This window comes from Amblyomma maculatum, chromosome 5 (assembly GCF_055883805.1).
Source record: "Amblyomma maculatum isolate TAMU_Amacu chromosome 5, ASM5588380v1, whole genome shotgun sequence".
NCBI classification, from domain to species: Eukaryota; Metazoa; Arthropoda; class Arachnida; order Ixodida; family Ixodidae; genus Amblyomma; species Amblyomma maculatum.
The window spans coordinates 152034338-152055648 of NC_139348.1; positions in this window are offsets into that span (position 1 = coordinate 152034338).

The window sequence follows — 21311 nt, forward strand, 5'->3', positions numbered from 1 at the left end:
CTCTTTGCCGTTAAAAAAAATTGGCGCATAGTATTCAGCTGATCGCTCGAGATGGTTCCCTTTCTTGTGCTTTTAGTGAGAAGACTCTCATACGGATGCCATTGGCGAGCCGTATGTGTGTCCTGAATCTTACCTTGTATGTCTTGCTCCTGACTGGCCTTCCAGACTGTGACGTCACAGTCCTCGTGTCCACACGCAGGGGATGAATACACAGCTTTCTCACGGCACCATCTGTCTTGCCGGGTAAAACACCGAATGTCTTTTTTTCTTCTGTAAGTTTTTGTCACTTGAGTTTTGCTATGGTCATGAATATTTTAATAGTCTAGATTCAGAATGCGACTGTTTTTTTTCCCCGCCTCTTTCTTCGCCTCCTTTGGCAAAGCGCACGAATAACTTCTTCCTCTTTACACGTCGGTGCAATCCAGGACGGACGCGACCCCACTTTCTCTGCGTTCTATTTGCTCATGCTGGTGACAGCTGATGATAAAGAGAGACAATGAGATCCGTAAGCCTCTACTGGCTTCCGATCAATTGATCAATTCCAGACACCGTTTGCCTGCTTTTGCTGACACGGTGGCAGGCTCATGGAGTCTTTCTAATCACTCGAGGGCTGCGTCTCGTCTGATATGCACCAAAGATTCCTATTGCAATATTTTCATGCGTTCTCTCCCCAGGTCGTATCCCAGCTCTAGTTGCTTCTCCTTAACTCGATGATACGAAAGTGTAGGCAATAAAATCCTTTCCTTGCCAGGGCACCGAACTCAGTCGAACTCGATAATGCGTCCCCTTATGTTCCGTATGCTGTCGTTGTTTCTGTGACGATGTTACGTTAATTTGAAAATTAACTTGCGGGTTGCGTAGCCACTTCTCACTCAACTGCCTTGACCGCAATAGTTCGGATATTTGTTTTTGTTTTCTTTTTCTTATTTTTCATCCTTTTACGAGTCCGCGGATGATTCTGGCAATCAACTATAAGACGTCCTCTCTTCAAGGGAAAAACATTCTTATTTGCGCCTCAGACTCCTTTTTGCCTTGCAGGCTTTGTAGCGCAAACACAGCACATCTCTTTTTTTCATTCCGTTCTCATTATACTGCATTCGCTACATACTTCTAGAAGGAAACAAAAATAGGTTCCTGTTCTTTATCGGTTCGCCGAACACAACCAGTTTCTGCCTGTTGCACATTGTTCATCACAGAGCTTCTTTCTCTTGTTTTCATTTGTCCCGTCACCTCACCCTGACTTTGATTACGTTTTAATAAATTTATTTTTTGGCGTCTGGTTCAATACTAGAGGCAGTATCGCCATTCAACAAGCAAAGGGGAGACGCATGGTCATCCTGACAGGCTGCCAGCCGAGACCATCCTTGGACGACGAAAGACAAAGAACGTGTCAGAATGAACGCTCCAGCTTTTCTCGTTATCACGGCTCCCGAGAAAACGAGGAAGCAAGGAAAAAATAAAGAGGTGAACTGATTTCGCAGGCGGACGTAGCAAATAATCAAAAACAGGAAAAAGGCCGGCTCTCATCCTGCTTGCCCATCTTCCTTCTCGGGCTCGCCGTCAGCGCTGCATTGACATGGGACACAAAGGAGTCGGCTGCTTCCCCTTATGACCTACTGTCGTGTTGTCTAAAGGAAGGGAGATCACCGGGAGGGCATTCTTCTGTCCTTTTTCCTAGTGTTATGGCGTCACAAATACCGCTGAAGGCACGACGCAGAGATTAAAGAGGACGGTCAGGTTCGCAGGGATTGTCTTAGGCTCATTCAGACATTAATTCAAACTTTCATTCAACTCTATTTCTGGCTAGAAGAGGAAATCAGTTCGCGCTTAAGTATGAGTGTCTGCCGCCCTTTACAAGCCTGATTGCTCGGAAATACTATATAGATTTTGTCACGTTAGATCGCGTTTTCAGCCCACAGTAGTAGCCGTTTTAAACATAGCAAGTAGAATGTACTTTAGACACGCCTGCCGTTCGCGCAGATATATTTATCAATATTTAGGCTTGCAGCCGTCTGATGGTCCACTTTTTCAATGCGTAACATCTTGTCTTGCGAATAAAGGGATGGATGTCAGCTTTTAGAATACTACAATCAGTTAAATAATGCTCGGCTACTCCTCATCCAGGCTGTCAATTCCAAGTGGCGAGTTTGTTTCAATGTTTAAATATTGCATTCTATATCTTTCTTACGCATATCTTTACTGTACTCTCGCCTTTTTTGTTGTCCCATATTTGCCATTGTATTCTTTTTTCGTGTACTGTATCCAATTGTTAATATGGACAGAGCAAGAAACCAGGGGCTGCTCCAAGACAGATTACTTTAATGTGTAGCATTTACACACATCCCAATCAAGTAGACAGGACGTCAGCTTGCTCGGTGAACATTTTGTGTCCTGCGCTGTGTGCTGGGTGACAAAATAAACTGGCTTAAATCATAGGTATACCAGGCCTTAAAGCAATAAATTTATATATGTTGCAGCCTGATTTGGTAAGGCGAAATAATCTTGAGTATATTCCACAGGATGAGAACTTTTCTGATATAAAGTTTTTTTTTTTTCTCGTTTTGTTCATCGCTGGGTTCTTTTTTGTTTCAATGGTAGAACCTTATGGCTGACTCCTTTTGCTTTGTTTTAGTTTTTGAAATTTTTTCAGAGAAGGTTACCAGACGAATTACATCTACTACAAAACTGAATTCGCGCTTTATGTCGACGCTTGGTTTTACCATTGTGTGTTGCCTTAATGTGAAATCGGCGCTCATAAAGCAGCCCCGCCGGGGTGGGGCAGTGGTAAGACGCCCGACTACTGTGCCGGAGTTCCCGGGCTCGAACCCGACCACGGCGGCTGCGTTTCGATGGAGGCGAAACGAAGTGGCGTCCGTGTGCTGTGCGATGTCAGCGCACGTAAAAGATCCCCAGGTGGTCGAAATTACTCCGTAGCCCTCCACTACGGCTCCCCTTTCTCTCTATGCACTTTCACTTCCACCTTCCTCCCTTCCCTTACGGCGCGGTTGAGGTGTCCACAGAGCAAGTGTGACAGATACTGCGCCTTTCCCTTCCTATGAACCAACCAACAACCAACATAAAGCAGTCCACATGTATACATCCTTGGCGTAATTAAACTCATTCACTCTTCAATTTATCCTATCATACAAATACATCTCGCAAGAGCAGGAATTAAGTGCTTAAGTATTAACGACTCAATCATCCATAAGCCGCAGCTCGAACACATTTCACTAAGGTTGTTTGTAAAGACAAGCTAGATATTGGTAAATCTGATGCTGTACTTCAAATTAGCTTTTAGCCATTTTACTTACATAAACGAAACCCACTTCCTTTTGTGATTCTAGACTTAACAAATTACGCCCTCAGATTTTCATGTCAAGCCAAGCTAGCAGCGCAAGGTTTAGGGGGAGTAAGATATCAGCGCTATTGGTCTGTAGAATGATAGCGCAAATACATTTTTAAGCATACAACCTTAGTTACAGGGAGATAAAATAGGGAAAGCAGGCGTGTATTTGTCGTCAAAAGTTGGGATGGAGGAGAGGGGCCGAATATTGTCCTGCCACTGAAGATGCTGCTGTTTAATTTGACATTTATTTTATCTTTATGATGACGTCGAAAGCGCCAGAATGATTGGTGTTTTATGTGGCGAACAACCACCGTTTAGCAGCAGTGGTGATTTTAACGAGTTTGATTGTCTATCTTCTACCCGAATGTGAGGTAAAATTTCAAGCAGATCAGTTTTGCAAGGTAATTTAGTGAGCGCAAATAAATTTTCAAATCCAAATAAATAAAACCCTTCAGAATTCGCACCACGGGTATTTCTTCTGTTCTGTATATCGCATCGTTTCTATTATTTGCGCTGTGACATAGTATTGCGACAACCTTCACTGCTTTCCACGCGCATCTTACTACGCCTACCTTATTCACGTCACTATCTACATGGTCGGTCACAAAGATAGATATTATAACTTTCTTTGTTCATGTATATTTTTCTCAGAAAACACAGCTACCACCTGACTCATAAAATGTCCATATCTGCGTCTAGTGCTTCCGGGAGGAAAACAAATGCTCTTTCAGATTAGCCTTTCGTAACTAACCACTCCAATCATATGTTTCTCCCATTTTACAAATTCAAACATAAATCCTCCAGCAGAGCCAGTGTATTTAGTGGGGGGGTCTAACGCTTATGTACCTAACCGGATTTTTTTTTTAGTTGCGCCGCCGTTCTGAACAATTAATGTAGTGTCGTTATTATTCACTGACGTGTTGGTTTTTTTATAGGAACGAGGCTTACATGCACGCAAATCAGCGATTCCGAAGCTTCAACAAGAAAGGTGTCGAAACTACAAAAGCACATTGCAGGCGTCAAGCACTTGTCTTCAGCGCTTAGGAGATTTTTCATCTGCTCTGCCGTCATCATTGCGGCGCTGTAGTGGGGTGATAGATGAAGCCCGTAATTCTTTCAGGGGCCAAGGCGACCTAAAAGGGATCGCTTGTATCCATTTCAGCCGCAAAAGGTTTGCACTCGTGGAAACAACCACGCTGCTTTTCTTCCTCTGTTCGTTTTGCTCTTCTTTTTTTCTCGTCCCATTTTTTTGTATCTTTTTTGTTCCATTTCTGTATGAAGCCATTACGGTGTCGAAATGAATGTTTCTTCTTTTCCCGAATATTCTATTTGTTAAATTGTTAGCAGCCACGAGCATCTAGCTGCAGCGAAAAAACTATGCTATTCCTCTTCGAAAGCTGTATGCTTGTCAAGGGTTCCCCTCTGCGGTAACTTTCATGCGAAACTAAACTTTCCTTCTGCACACAACATTGGCAGGAACAAGGGCGTGTCTTCTCTCCGCCATTGTTATTTGCGCTTATTTCGGTTCTGTTTCGTGAGTTGCCGACTTCACTTCAGCAATGTCTAAGATGAACACGCCGTTCGTGTCGAGTTTTTCTCCGGTGCAGGTAAACCAAAATTTATTTGAATCTTTCTTTCTTTCTTTCTTTCTTTCTTTCTTTCTTTCTTTCTTTCTTTCTTTCTTTCTTTCTTTCTTTCTTTCTTTCTTTCTTTCTTTCTTTCTTTCTTTCTTTCTTTCTTTCTTTCTTTCTTTCTTTCTTTCTTTCTTTCTTTCTACCTTTCTTTCTTTCTACCTTTCTTTCTTTCTTTCTTTCTTCCCTTCCTTGTTTTTTCTTTTTTTCTCGTTCTGCCCCCCCCCCCCCCCCCCTCATTTACTGTTTCTTTATCAATTACTTTATCTTCCTTTCATTTTTTGCGGCCTTGTGTTTCATAAATGTAACGTTGAATTTTGGGGCCGCAAAATAGGGAGAGCTGCAAATATAATTTAGTTGCTGAACAATGCAATCCTATACAGTACGGCGAGCGAAAACCGTAAAGAAAAAAGTGGTTTAGGGCACAGAAGCATGGAGGTACACAATGATGTCCAGGGCAATAAATGGGCATGCTTTCCAGAAGGAATGACATCAACTCTGCTAGAACTTTTTGTCTCGTCTACAGAAGAAGTGTTTTCTTTCTGTTGCAGTCGAAGATTGCCTTGCAGGCTGGCGATATCTGGCGCTCGGTAGCATCCTTGCGAGTGTTGGTACACCAACTATTTCCTTCTAACCGCGTGGTTCGCACTTCAAATACAGTCACTTAACCTTCTAACACTGGTTAAAAACGCCAGAAATGGCGAGAGCATCTCCTAACTATGGCATGCCAATTGTGGAAATCCGTTTCTTTCCATCCTTCCCTACTCTGCCACCACCACCATCCCATCAAGCACCGGGACAGCGCTGGCTGTGCGAGAAGGCAAATACCTCCCCTTGGGGAAGCGATATAGCAACAGGAGTGCCTCCGGAGTAGTCTGCGCGACTTCCTGCAAAGAGGCCTGCCTGAAGCGCAAGCGGTCGTGGCCCCAACGCTGTCGCCACCTCGTACACCAGACCCTGAGTTATTACGTCGCCCCAGTAATGGGGCGCCGACGAAAAACCCCGCCGAGTACAGCCATTCGTATAATGTTTCCTGGTAAATGATAACATGGTAAATTTCAAGCACATGGTAAATACTGCGCGTTCTCTCCCCCTCTCGCGGCAGAAAGCTTTGAATTCGTTTGCCCAAAGAATGCGGCTCGCATGTGATCTCAGCTACCATTCTAGATGGGTGCGAACGTTTGTAGTCGTACCGCAATTCCCCAGCCCGTGACTCAAAAACCCTTGTTACATGGCATTCTCCTTCCAAGGAAACCCTTTTTGATGTTGTATAGCCAGCCGGCATGCTTCTGCATTATTTGCAAGTAGAATAATAGAATAAATAGCATCTTAGCTCATACACCACGTCATTTCTTCCCATTGTTCCCTCGAGCACGAATCCATCCGTGGTTGAAGGACGCTGCAACCGCTGAGTGACTAGGGGCGGAAGACAGCCCCCTGATTACTACACAATCAGGGATGCATATTTTAATAAAAAAAGTTTATGGCACCAAACACTCTATTTTAAAGCAAAAAACTGCACACAAGAATAAGCCAGTGGTTCGCTTTCAAATTTATCCTCCTCACGTTTCGTTCTTTTTATGCCTCCCTTTGTCCAATGGGGTATTTGCATGTGAATAACGACGCAGGAGGTCGCGGCTCGTCATCACAAGGCTGGATCAAGTCTATTTACAGTGGTGACTTCTTTCTATTCTCCTATACTTGATATTACATGCGTGATTAGAGGTTATGGGGGGTTTATATTCAGGAATTAGTCCGTTTCTCAGTTCTTTGTTGTTTTTCTTCTACTTCGTTTCAATTCACTATAAGTTCTGCACACGACGCCAAGAATTCACTAACAAATTTCAAGACCTATCGCTCTTCCCATTCGCTAGCTTTATTTGCATGTCCCTGGCGTAATCTAAGCATTTTCTACCTTGTATCAGTGCTAAAGAAACGATAGTATGAGGCGGTTCTTATTCTCGGCACCTGCTATACAGCTCCTTAATTTTTCCTTCGTGTCGGGTTTTCTTTGCTAAACATAACCTGCGGAGGCAGTTCATTTCACAGCTGAGCCCACCTGTCTCGCACAAATCTTGGACTTGCGGCTCTGCCGTTCACATGTTCATCCTATGATGCCGGGATCAAATCCTACCTGTGCAGCCTCAATTCCATGTAGGCAGAACACAACAACGGTATCCGTGTTGCAAAACTTCAGCATATGTCGAGGCAACCAATGTGGTCTAACTTAATTCCGAGGCTAGTTCCACTTCAGTAGCAACCTCAGCTTCATGTGTTGCTTCGGGAACTCAGAGCCTCCATTCCAATACCAAAACTTGAGCAATCATTGTCGAGGTTAAGCTTCGCCACTGCAAAGTGCTGCTTAACAGTAAAGCCACAGTCTCAGCCCGATGGTGTAGGATAAACACGGGCTCCTCCGAAAGGTGCAGAAAGTGTGACAATGTTCTTCCGACACTCGAGTCGCACCGCAAGGAAATAGAGAAAACATGAAGTTAAAAACGCAAAAAAGGAAGACATTCATTAACCGAGTGACTCCGGCATATCTAAACCGCCACAATCTCATGAACGGGAACTGTCGTCCCACAGACGCGTGACACCTGTCTAGCCTGCATAGAAATATTACCAACTGTCACTTCATGTGCGGTAACGCACTCCACTTGAGACCTTTGCTCTATGCGGGTATTGTGTAAGGATTTTTAATATTTGACTATAAATCGCACACCGCGAGAGAAGCTGGCATCGTCATCGTTGCACCCCAAAAATGTCAAGAAAATAATTACAAGCGGAATTACAATATGAAATGCATATGCCCCGCAATCTCGTGAATAGACACACATGCGCATGAGGGCAGTGCCAGTTAACGCAGTCCTGCGTACATCATTCGACTATATAAAATGACTGCTGTCACACCTTAATGTGGCGGAAGTTTTCCCCAGATTCGTATACAGGGTATCAGAGCTAACTTTAGCCAAGGGTTAACGTTCGAGGTATGTTAGAAAACCACTTGTATACAGCTGCCAGTCACATGACGCAATGCAGGCAATATTTATTTTGCAATTCAGTGTTTAGTAACCAAGGTAATTTCTGTAATTTACTAATTATTGCTATTAGACACTAAATGCGATTTAAAAAACTCAGAGCTCCATTCCAGTTGTTTCCCATCAAGAAAGCCTCAGTCGAATCTTTTTCTAAGATCTAATGAAAGTCCGCGAAATGCAGAAATATCACGTGACCAACGCATTCGCGCGCCACGATTGGGGTGCTTTCACTAGTGGTTTGAGTGAACGAAATTATCTGCGGCCGTGACTCGGTAGCCCAGTTCCAGCGGTAGGCTGATATGCTGGCGATGTTTGCAGCGAGCGCGGCGAGCTCGCTGTTACTTGCACCGTCACGTGCGCCGACTGCTTAAAGCAAACTAAAAACCATTGCAGATTTATCGGCCTACCGCTGCAGGCTATAGAGAACCACAATTGTGGCGTGAGAATGCGCCCGTCACGTGATAGTTTTGTATTTCGCTGGCTTTCTTTAGACCTAAAAGATACACGTGAGGATTTCTTTATCAGAAGTAAATGGAATGGTGGTTTCAAATTATGGTCTCCAACTTTGCAAACCAGATTATTGTTCTAAATGCAATTATTAGTAATTCAGAAAAATTATCCTAAGTACTAATTATTTATTGCAAAATAAAAAAAAATTCTGTAATGGGCCCGATGGCTGGCAGCTGTGTATAAGTCATTTTTCTGGCCTACCTCAAACGTTTTATTTCTTGACCTTTGGCAGCGTCTTTACTTCTGTATTTTTCACTACTATTTCGGCACGTTGTCTAAAAGCGTCGTTTACTTTGGTTGCTTGCTTGCTCATGTGTACCTACATAATTTACCAGAAGAAAAGGACGAGACGAATGATTGTCTTTAGTGCCTTACCTCTCTATACCAGGTATCAAAGGTATCAGTGGTCCTGTAGCCGACAACCATCGGTGTACCGCCTCTCCAGAATCCCATGCGCGGTTCGCAGCGTCTGTAATACTCTCGTGGAGGCACAATATGTATTTTTATTCAGTGCCATCTACTGTGGTGCTATTGTTTGCAGATTATCCTCGATTTCTCAGCCTAATAAGCTATTATTCCTAGAAACCGCCGGTTTCGGATTATGTTTAGGCCCAGGAACTAAACTTCACGCCATTTCTAACATTTCAGGCTAACAAAACTTCCGCCAGACATTATAAATCTTATGGAATTCCTCGTGATGGCAAATATATTTACTTCTATATAATTAACTGCTATTTTATTGCATTTATTTCTAATTTTTCAGCCTAGGAAGTAACTATTCCCGGCATCTTCAGGTTTGGGACTAAGTCGATCACATCGGAAATTAAAATATGTACCGCCTGTAGCATGTTCCACTAGAATTTCAGCGAGGGATAAGTGTGTAATGTTATCTTTATTGGAGTAAAATTCTATTTATTTCCTTCCATCTACAGAAACGCTACAGAAATGGTACTCTGGCATAGTTATTCATTACTGTATATCAGCGTTATCCAAGTCGAGGCCAAGAGTGGCAGGACTAGGCTAATAGGATAAATGGCAATGAGCAATTACTTCATTAGGGACTTCTTCGCTACATTTGGGGATTTCCCCTTCAGATGTTGGACGAGTAAGAACGTTATGCCTTTTTACTTTGTGAGCTTCATGTTAAGCATCTTTAAACTACCCATGCTGCCATTTTAAGAGGAAACCAGCCTGCAGTTTTCTATCCACATGTGATTACCAGTAGCCTCCTAGTAGCGCTTTAATGTTACCATAAAATATATGGGCTAAAACTAAAAACATGAGCACGAGCAAACGGTAACGTTGTCATTGGTCTCCGCAGCCCAGATATACTCAATCTTGTATTACTGACATCGAAATATTCAGCGATCACAAATATTGCTCCCTTTCTCACCTTTGATGTCAACACATGGCTACGCGCTAGACGAAATAGAAAAAAGAGGTCGCGACCTCATCCCGTAGCGCCGCATTTTGCCAGTTTCATTTCGGCGCATCGAATGAAAGGACGCTGCCAGATAGACCTAACTGATTTCAAGGAACAGGGGCTGCTTAAAGCGCACGTTGAGCTGGCTCAGTCACTGCTAGCGGTAAAAATTATTCATCCATGCCCAGGCCTTCGAACGCTGGTTGGAACACTGACAAACACCACCAACTCTAACGTTTGGTTCCGTTACAGCATCGTCATAAATATCTTTCAATGGTGCGTTTAGGATAGGACAGTTGCCGCCAAAGCCAACTCTGCAGGTTTTTATGTGACCAAAGTACTATTCGCTGCATCGCACTAAAAAAAGCACTGACAGCTACGGATGATTCGTGCATTAAGCCGGTATGCTTAGCACATGAACATGAATAGGGTAATTTATTAAAGTGCGAAGCTTAGCGTTTCATTTTTTTAATTATTAATAAATCATAGTAGCTTATACAGTTTTTACCATGAAAAAAAAAAGAACCTCTTCGGTTGCAATTTTAAAAAGAGAATCCGCTTAACATGCAGGCACCAAGGCTCAAGGGAAAAAATGCTAATGAATGTGAAGGTTAGAAATATGAGAAACTAAAGTAGGCTGCATACGTGAGCTGGAACCTCTTAGATAAGAGACCGGGTAAATATTTTCTTCACTTGCCGGATATCGAAGCGATGAAATAGGTTATACAGGTCCTGATAGCCACGCTGGTGGTTAATCTGAAGATCTCTCTAACGCAAAGAAACCACAAGACCTGCTAGGATGAAAACCGTCGTTCAATCTGGAAATGTCCCTACTATGGTCGTCGAGGTTTTCGCTCGCTTTGAGTGCGACGACAAGCGCTAAATGAATCTCATTCCCGCGACTTTCGCTATGCTTAAACTTTTCCCTCCTTAGTCTTTTCCGCCTCTTTATCTTTATTATTTTTTCACAGCTCACCCGTAGGACATAGCAATAAATTGGAAGTGCTGTGCGAACAGACGTTATCCATTGGCAGTGGAAACCCCAACAAATACATAGAAGAAATAAAGGACGGATGAGTACATGTGGCTTTCAAGGTAATGGAACGAAAGCCGCCATTGCCTCTTACTCTTCATGCCTTTGCGTGCGACTGCGTGGTGACAGAAATTGGAAAGACGGTCTCGTAAAACTGGGTTGAAATAAACGAAGTAGGCAGAAGTAGGGCGCCAGAGCTCTTTAAGGGCCGCAACAAACGAAAGCTCGGCATATGCGTTCGGAGCGCTTTCACGACAGGAGGGAGGCTTGATCCTGTCAGTGTTTTTGTATTCTATATTCGCGCGTGCCTCTTCGTTGTTCAGTATCGTTTACGATGTACGTCGCCTAGGTGAATGAATATAGTACGCGGTAAGTAGTGATTCTTGGGGAGGGTTATTACAATTCCAAACAGAGCATATATATTCCAGTTAGCCTTAGTCGACTGATGCTTATAAGTGAATAAAGTATGAGACTGAGGAACCCGTAGTCTGTCACCAAAAAATACCCCTGCACCAAGAGGGTGCCGGAACCTCATTGACCATTTAGAGCATTCGACAATGCGGCGTTTACCTGAAGCAATTTCGCGGCAAATAATTTGTTGTGAGATGCGAAAGCACTGTTTTGCTCTAGCTTTGCAGCCGTTTGTTGTATCTATCCGTTGCTGCTTTAGCTTCTTTAGATTTAGTGTTCACTCTTCCCGTTAATAGTGCAATATATACAATGCACTGAAGAAAACAAAAACCATTGTTTTGCGCGTTTGGATAGTTTCAAGGGTAAATGAATCTCGCACACTTAAATGGGGAATCGCTCTCATCACTGCTGACACCGGCCATTATCTATCTATCGGGAGCTAACGGCTATAAATGCAGACTGATTGTTCCATGAAAATTTTCATAACATTAGCGCAATCCGAAATAGCTAGGCGCTAAAGTCGTACAACTCGCGGAGGTAATTTCACTGCGACGCAAGCAAAATTAACGCCTGATAGAAAACAATAGTGTGCCACATTCTCAAGGGTGAAAGCGGGTGACCCACTTGCCCATCCGGCAATCCTCTGCACGGAATGCAAGGAGCTCGCGAGCCACAACACTGTTCCTTTTTGCGGCCCAACACGACAAAAGAAAAGTGGAGGACAGAATAAGGCGAACGAGAGCAGCGCCGTCTATTGTTAGCGCAGCGTAGTTAGACTCCGCTGCAATATATCTCCGCGACATGGCGTTTCGCCAGCTATATGCCGGTGACTGGACACTGCGTTTTTTCTTTCCCTTGACATCGCTTGTTCTTACTTTCAATTCTCTTATAAATTTGCGCTAACGGCCAACGTTGAGCTCACTAGTAAAGCGGCGTCTGCTTTATACTCGGTAGGCGAGCAGCTGCGGCAAGGACAGGCTGTTTGCCTGTCGCGCGCAGTAAGGCCAATGCTTGGCCCGAGCATACCGTAATGTCCGGTATGCTGGATTTAATATTGGGCACGTTTAGCAGATATGTTTGGTATTTGCTGACACAACATCTTTAGAATCACTCAAATTATTGGACATGCTTAGTCTATTGTCCGGTGTGGTTGGTCCCAGAGATCTGAATGTTCCATTGTAATTTCTACGCTTCAGGCAAAATATTTGGTGAGTATGTTGTCAGAATAACAGTTGGTGTTTTGTGGTCATTTGAATTGAAATTCTTGTATGAATTTCAACTTTATTACTACACTTTTCTAAACCCACCCCGGAAGCGTCTCTGGCTGATACCCAAATGAACATGTCACTAATAAAAATAGCTCCTTTGGCAACCCTCATCACACGCCTTCATGATGCAGCACCACAGCGCATATCTACTTCTACTTTGTAACTTTATACTAATACAAATATATTATTTATCACAAGGAGCTGAGACCAATCTTTATTTAGCACCTCGTTTACACAGCTGTGAGCACAACAGCAATGATGCTATACCTGCCTGCGACCCGCAATAGACTTATTCCGCAGCCCAAGCGATAACGTGAACATTAATCAGTTCATCGGTGACGTTAAGTTTAGGCTAATTAATAGTGTTTAACTTTCAAAAGTGCTGCTGTAAGGGAAAGTGCCGTAGAGGGGTCCCAATATTTCGACTATATCAGGTTCTGAATGTACACTGATATCGCACATTACATGGGTGCCTTGATTTTCGCCTCGATTGAAATGCGAGTGTCGTGGCCGCGATAGGACACGCGTTGTAGTGTTTAGCAGTCAAGCGCCTTAAGCACACTGAGCCACCGAGGTAGGAAGTGCCATCAGGAGAGACCGACAAACCAATGTCTGCGTGAATCTGAGCAGACATTTTTAGAATATGGTCGGATGGTTTGTGTTAGAACTTGTCTGCTTAGATGAGAAAAGAGCGTCGCATCCGCTCCATTATCAGGCTGGCCTCCTTTCTAGCAGTCGACGAAGCGAGAAGTGAAGACAAGTACCAAGAAGCATAGCCCTATGGGGCTCTTCCAGCCTTCGCCAACTCCAGCTTATACTGTACCCGCAGGGTTTGCTTCCCTTTTTGTTTCTTGTCTTTCCTTGCGAACCCTTTTCTATATTACAGAGTTTTTCGCTCCAAATCCCCACTGCTGCGCTGATAAGCTTTGCAGCTCTCCTGAAGACGGCAGGTTCTCCAAAACGAGGGAACCTGGTGTGATGGAAACAACAGATTCCCCTTAAAAGCGACCTTTAAAAATTAAATAGCGACTATTTAAGTTCATGAATGGATCACTTCCCATCTCAATAATTAATAGTACCCAGTTCCCGAGACATAGCTTCACTCGGTTTTCACGCCAAAATAATATTTTACTTCCAAAACCCAGAACTAATTACGGCAAATCCACAGTTAATTTCTCTGGCTCAATTCTGTGGAATTCATTACCATTCAGAATTAAGCAATCTTCTAATATTCATGCCTTCAAGTGTAGTTTTCGTACCTTTCTGATATCGGGCTAAAAAAAAAAAACAATTTTTCATTGATAAAAATACTTATGCCACATACAATTGCTTTCCTCTGTTTTGCATTTATATAACATGTTCCCAATTTATGTTCTGTTTATATTACGCTATAGTGTATTTCTGCGTGTTCCACATTTATATCATATAACAGTTACAGTTTTCATCCGCTGTTGTTTGCACTTAATTATTTTTGTTTTGTATACTTGTAACAGGAGGTCCCCTGTGCAGCCATTGGCTTTGGGACCTGCTCCTGTACTTACCAATATTTGTATTCATTCGTTGCATTGAATCAATAAATTCTGATTCTGATTCTTATTCTGATTATCCAATTCCTTACAGACAGCCCGTTATGTGCTGGCTTTCCTCTGAGCTGCCGTCGCTCCCGTGTGGAGAACAAACAGGTTGCAAAGCAGTTCGTGTACCTGAGCGTAAGCCTAACTCGCTCTTAATAAGGAGCGGATAACAGTTCGGTGGGTACCTAAAATTGACTTCCGAGTTTGTGTAATTATGAGCACACCTCTTTCATCTCGCTCTAAAAACATTTCTGGCAAGGGGAATGGCGTAAACGTACCATATTCTTTTTCTATTATTTAAAGCACTGCTTTAGTGGTTGCCCTTGCACCGACAAGGTAAGGTTATTTCACAACTGGTGTTAGCGCAATATTCTTTTTAAAAACGACCCTTAAAAATTAAATTGCGACTCCCCAATTCCTTACAGAGAGCTCGTCATCAAATTTTAAAACCAGTTTCTGTGCCCGCAGGAATAATGCCACTTGAAGGCGTACTCGCATATTTCTTTCACTAATAGAAGGTTAGGCGGACTCTGGAGTTGGCGTATACAGAGACATGCGGACTCAGGTATTCATGCCATAATTTGAGGCTGTTAGTAGGCGTTTCGGAAAGCCGTAATGTGCTCTCCGGTTTCACCTTCTTCAAAAGACTCCTTAACATACCGCTGCTTGTGCAAGACAGCAATTAACCTCTGTAACAACCATAACTCTTAATATAACGTTATTATCGCCCCTAACAAAAATGGTATGAAAAAGCTCCGAGACACCATTAACCTCACACAATTGTTCTCATACTAAACCCTTACTAAAGTCGTAGAAATCTCACATCATCTCTTAGAAATAATATTTAACGCACAAAAAATATCAGAGAATTTAAGATTTTGTATTATTTTGGTATGAGAAAACTCTGAATGAGGCTATTGTGACTCACACTTTTTTCACTAGGAGATGTAGAGAATCATCAATATCGAGAGTGTTCCCTTTTCGGTTCATTTATTCCTTGCATGCCCGATGCAGAGGCAAAGTCAAAGTGTATATGCTGCCCTGTCCCAGAGATAACGCTGCACAAAGCCATTGAGTTCATCCAATTTTATCCACTAGTCTATCCACAAGGTTTTATCCACAAGGTTCCCTCTGTAGGGCCAGTCTACGGCAAGTTAATTGGTTACCATCATTTTCCAAATTTCCAAAGCGCAATGTATTGAAAGAACACGAAAACGTCGTCTTCTTTGTGTTCGTGCTGTTATTTGCGCATTAGAATATTGAAGCACCCAGGACAAGTAGCGAGGGCACTTCTATCCTTCATAAAAAACGGGATCGTCTCCCGCTTTCGACAGCGAGATACAAACCTATCATTAGTATTGCTCTAAAATAGCATCCAACGATACAGTATTAGCAAAAATTTCAGATCTTGGGCGTGGGGACTCAAATTCATCCTGTTAAGTTCTTCCAAACCAAGCACAAAAGTAACAGGTGTTACAAGAGATGAGGAAAAGCTGTTGCCTGATGGTCGGCTGAAGTCAAGAAGTACCGTAGAGACCGAGTGAAAAGAAGCTCGATCGTTTTCTCTGCAATTTGCGTTTCAATAAAAGTCTCTTTACTCGCCATCAGTGTAATGAATTCACCTGCGAGTGCTCCATGGCGACGAAAGGTAGGCGTAAATAAGAATGTGGTAATAGCGAACTGGAAGAGAAATATTGTGAAAGCTCGGGCAGAGCAGCCTGACCTTTTTCCTCTGTTCTAGCATGTCTAATTGACCTAAAAGCTCGCGGTCGACGTGTGAAGCGGTGACAAAGGGAAGCTAATTTGACAGCACAGTTAGAAAAGCCTTTGTTGAAACCAGCCCACTTGAAATGTAAAGGCCAATTCAGATTATAAAATTGCATGCGCTGTGCTTCCATTGTTTGTCAACAAGTGACAGTTCGGAAAGCCTCATTGTTCGAAAAGCGACCGTCATAAGACATTAAATCGATGCTAGATTTTCCGCCTTGCGGCTTTGTGCCACCAACCGCTAATCAATTTGTGGCGCTATGTACTTTAGTAAATCGAAGCTTGTTTCACATCTTGGTTCTCCTTCCCGGCAACGGTCGAGACCAAAGCTCGTTCCGAACGAGGCCAGTGCTGAAAAGTGAGTGTCGAGTGGCTTGGCCATGTGTTAACGTTAGAAAAGTGCAGCTATTCCCTGGTCGCAACGATGCCCGATGCTTTGACAGGTGTAAAAATAGATGGCAGAAACAAATTAAAAGCCACTAAGTCCTACGTGCTTGTCTTTGGCCTTCAGAGAACTGGTGGGTGAACGGTGAATGCATGCGTGCTGCATAGTAGCACGTTGCACCTCATGCGCACAGAATTCGACTCTAGCAAATGCCGCCCTGCGGTTTCCAACAAAGTTGGGAGCCCTAATGAAAGGCGTGCTTGAAAAACAATGCCCTTCGCTTGTCGCGAATATCTCTCCATAGGACGAGCACACCACTGCGTTCCCTCTACAGCCCCACGCGTCCGAAGACGTACTACGTAATCTCGGGCGACAGGCAAGCCATTATGCACTGGTGCATCACAGATGTCCTCCAGTGCCCTACAGCTTGCCACATGCAACACGGTATTCTCGCACAAGTCAGCCGCTATCTTCGGAAGCCACCACCCAGGACGAGCCACAGAACAAGTGTGCCTCTCGAGTCCGGCCGTAAGCGAGCTCCTCATTAACGGTAAAATTTCGACTCAACTCGGCACCGGTAGGCTCCGAAAAATTGTCCACTTATGCGGTGACGACTTCAAATGTGCCTGCGCCACGGTAGCCTAATGCTACGATCAACTATAGCTGTGGTGCCAGTGGCTGATCACGGTTCCATGCTCGGTGTGATCGGCAGGGACGGCAGGAGGCCAGCCAGGGCCGCGCCCCGAAAACGATAACGTGCCAAAAGTCGCGGGTCGCTGTCACTTTAAGCCGATGCTTTAGAGAAAGTGAAGTGCATCCTTGTCGTATTGACTTTCGTGAAAAGTGTGGTATACTGGTAGAGCAAAGTTCACACAGCGAGCGGACGATGAGACTGCCGCCATGTTTACAAGTGGAGTTGTAGTCGAGGAGCGCCCGAGGTAGCGTCGTTGACGAGTCGAGATTCTCGAGAAAACTTCAGTTCTCTGCACCACTGGAGGAGCGATTCAAGTGGAGGTTGCTTTCTGATACAACAACCGGTCATCGAGGGCCGCTTGGAGTAGTTCGAGTAAAGGCGTGGTCGTGAATTCGACAAGCCCCACAGGGTAACGTTGCAGCAATATTTTTATTTCTCAACATGCATTTCTCGTACTTACACCTATTAACCCTTATTAGGTGTCATTGGGGCTGAGCTAAGTTCAATAAGCCTATTCGTGCAAAAGTAGCTCTAGCTTCCGCACACCAAACTTGCTCTTTCCTTGAGTCATTGTTTTCCTTATCGAACTCTTGCGAATAGAAATGAATTCTGAGCAACGTCACGAGGGACCCTCCTAAGACATTCGTGCTGTCACCTATATACTTGTAGATTCCAATCTGTGTGCGATGCATATGACGCCGCAAATGCACTTACATTTGGTAAACGATAGCTCATTGAAGCCGCGTAGCTGAAGGGTGCTCTCAACGTTGTTTGCTCGGTAAAGGTATGAGCGTGAAATCTAGGTGGTGAAAATAAAATCTCTTTTTTTTTTTTTAATTTTATACTGCCACTACCTTGTGTATAATCGCCCCCTCTAGTGGGAACTCAGCGAAACGTCAAGATCTGTTTTCAAAAGTAAGGGACCAAGTAATGTGCTGCATGGAAGAAATATACAAACGCTCAGCTTCTATGTCGAGCCTTAAATTTCCTTCCCCTGTTAGTCCTTGCCTCCTACGGCCGTCTTTATTCTATCCTATATATTTCGATTTTCTCTGCGTGCAGACACTACTCAAAGCCTCCCGGTCTTCAACGATTTGCCATCTTCTTCAATAGCGTTGAATTCATCTTTAAATATTATCCGGTGTCATTGCATTTTTCCCACGTCATTTGGGGCTATGTTTTCCGGCGATGACATTAACTATCATGTTACAAAAATTTCCGACGGCGGCGTTACCAAGCACATGATAACAGAAAGTTGAGGGGAGCCGCCAACCCTTTTTGCATATTTAAGGTGAGAAGGCGAAATGCGAATCATCCTGTCGGCTTTGATGGTGAGCCAGGCACGCTAATCCAGCCACAATTATGCGGCTTCGCTTAATCTGTCGGGTAGCCGCATCATATTACTTGAAGGCGGTGCTGCCCCTAAATTTTTCTACAGGCTCTCTCCTCTAGCCCTCATTAGCTCTTTCGCTCCTTCGCCTCCTATTGCTTTTTTCGTCATCTCGTTAATTTCTACATGGTTTGTACTTTTCAGCACTTAATAGAAGAACTTTATCTCCTGCTCATTTCTTTTTGTGCGTCGTTGTCTTTAACTCTATAGGCTATATTTCCGCTGTTCTTTTCTCTGGAATTTCATGTTTTTATACATTCGTCTGCTCTTTAATTACACTTTCCGGCATCCTTATTATTCGCCTCTTCGCAATATGCAGACACTGCTCACGCCGAGAAAAGGTGCTTTTCCGAACCCTTCGCAAGAGAGGAAAGAGCAGACAGGTTCTTTTTATACCGTTCTCTTTTATGTTAAGTCTGCTTCCTTTTTTGTCCGCGCGGCAATGTTCTTCGGGCTGCAAGCGATATCCCACAGCTGTCGGAGCGCTGCCTGAGCATCCAAACATCGGATCCAGGAGTTGCCTACCCACACACTTTACCTGGCCATTAAGACTACGGCGAACACATTTTGCCTAGTCCCCTCTGAGCGTTGTGGGTACTAGTACTTTGTGTCTGTACCGTTTTTTTTTTCCTCTTTCAGGGAGAGAACGGAGGAAAAAGGGCCGTTCATGGAACCTCTAGGCTTAGCTAAAGAAAAAGTGTCGTGCCGTAGGTTGCTCGCCCTTCCTTCTTGTGCGGCAAATTGCGTTTACTTTGACATGCGATAGCCCGCGTCTTTGCCTGCAACAGTCAGGCTTCAGGAATCTGCTATCCCCCACATGTCGACAGCCTCCAAACGAAAGTATGACGCTTTACCAGTGTTGACCATGGCAAGAGGTCTTCATGCCTTTGCCTTGCTTTCTGTTTCTCCTCTCTGTTTATTGCCGTTTAGTTCTCTCAGGCGACTTGTCAATTTTGTATTTTGCGGCTCAGGGTTGAAGTTTTCTTTTTCCGGAGTACGCTCACCTTCGGCTGTTAGCTGCGGTTGACGTTGTCCCTTGGCGCCTCTTAACGGGATGGCGTTAAAGGTCGCGTTCCGCAGAAAATCTGGCGCTATGAGCAACAAATCACGGGCATGTGTCTGGCAGGTTATAGCTGGCAGGTAACACGACCGAGCCCTGATTTTTCGATAGATCGTGTGACGCAACAAAACCGCATGATATCGGAAAGGTTGAAGGCGTTGCCAACTTGCGTTGTTTCTTTGAGGTGGGGAGGAGGGTATGGCAATGAATTTAACAGGTCTCTTGGATGTCGAGTTAAGCATGCTGCTCCAAGGTCACGCAGTTACGTCCGTAAGGCTTGGTTGAAGGTGGCGTTCTACACATGTGCCACGTTGTCGCCTAATACCGCTAGCTGCTCTACGTGACAGGTTTGCTTTCTATGCTAATATGAATATATGACATTGAGAGACCTAATTAATGAATTGGTTATTATTCGACCTGACACTACATGCACGAAATCGAGAAAACGCAAGGGCAGCAGCCGGCACAATGCATTAAAGCAATCACGTCTCACATTCCCTAAATGCGAAGCGTAGGTCTCCCCATAAAATTTCTCTTCTACAACGCCAGGACTTTTGCGCAAAGTTGCGATTGTTAGTCTTTTTTTTTTCTTTGGTCCAAACAATTCGCCCCTTCTTTCGAATTTCAGTACTACAGCAGGCAGTGCTGTGTTTCTTCTTGTGGTAGCTGTCATCAGGTTATTCCCATTTTCCTCTGCCTGTCTTGATATTTTCAGTGCTAACAAATAAAGAATCGTTCTCTCTTCATTTCCTTGTTTAAAGATTGCTTCCCTGTGCTGTGTCACCATTTCCAAGCAGCCCAGTTTGAGTTGGCTGCAAAAACAGTTCAGCTTGGAACAGTGCGTCCACTTTGTCTTTTTTCCAAATCAATTCATTAAGAGTCCCTTCCTCTTCCTACGACCACGCTACCTTTCATCCGCTGCAGGGAGCCAAAGGAAATGTGTTTCTCGTTAGTACTCTGCGTACACAGCCGATGAGGTCGTCAGTTGAAGCCTTCCTTTCTCGAGGCCAACAGGTATTGGCTGTTAGAGAAGGAAGGAAGACTGCAGGCCGGGAGTGCAGTCCAGCGCAAGCGTTAGTAACGACCATTCTGGGGTCGATGAGTTAACCCATTATCAATGCGATACCAGAGAATGTCGCTGCCGCTATAGAGAGAAGATGATGGGGCCTCCTTCATCGCGGCTGGAAGCGCCTCTAGTATGATGTAGTTGCTCCGTACTCGGCGACAAAGCCTTTGGAAGGCGCCTGTTGCCAAACTCCAACCCTACTTGTTTAGCCTCGAACCGAGTACAGTGCGACGACCACCAGCAGTACGTCGTGCTCATTGACCCACTTGCTCAAGCGCTAATGAAACGTTGCTGCAAAACGCGCACCGCTCTCTCCTTGTCAACGAGCCATAGATGGCGCCACAGACTGTAGCGACATTGTTTGTTTTTTCGAGACACCTACTGGAATGGGCCGAGCTAAAGATCCTACTAGTTTTAGTCAAGTGCCCATTTGTCAGCTTTTTCGTTATTTCGGGACAAGCAAGCTTAAAAAACAAATAAATGAAAGAGCACAAATTTATTCCTTCAATAATGGCCACAAAGGAAGTTGAACTCGATATATATTGCGGTTGTACATTGCGTACTTAATCATGCAGGATGCATACCACGGACTTAGTGTGAAATAAACTGGATTAATACCCTCAGATTTTAATCCCATTGACTCCCAATCAGTTTGGGTGGTTTCTATAGGCGGCTGCAACAAAGAAGAACGAGCGCTGGTGCCTCTTCGGTGCTA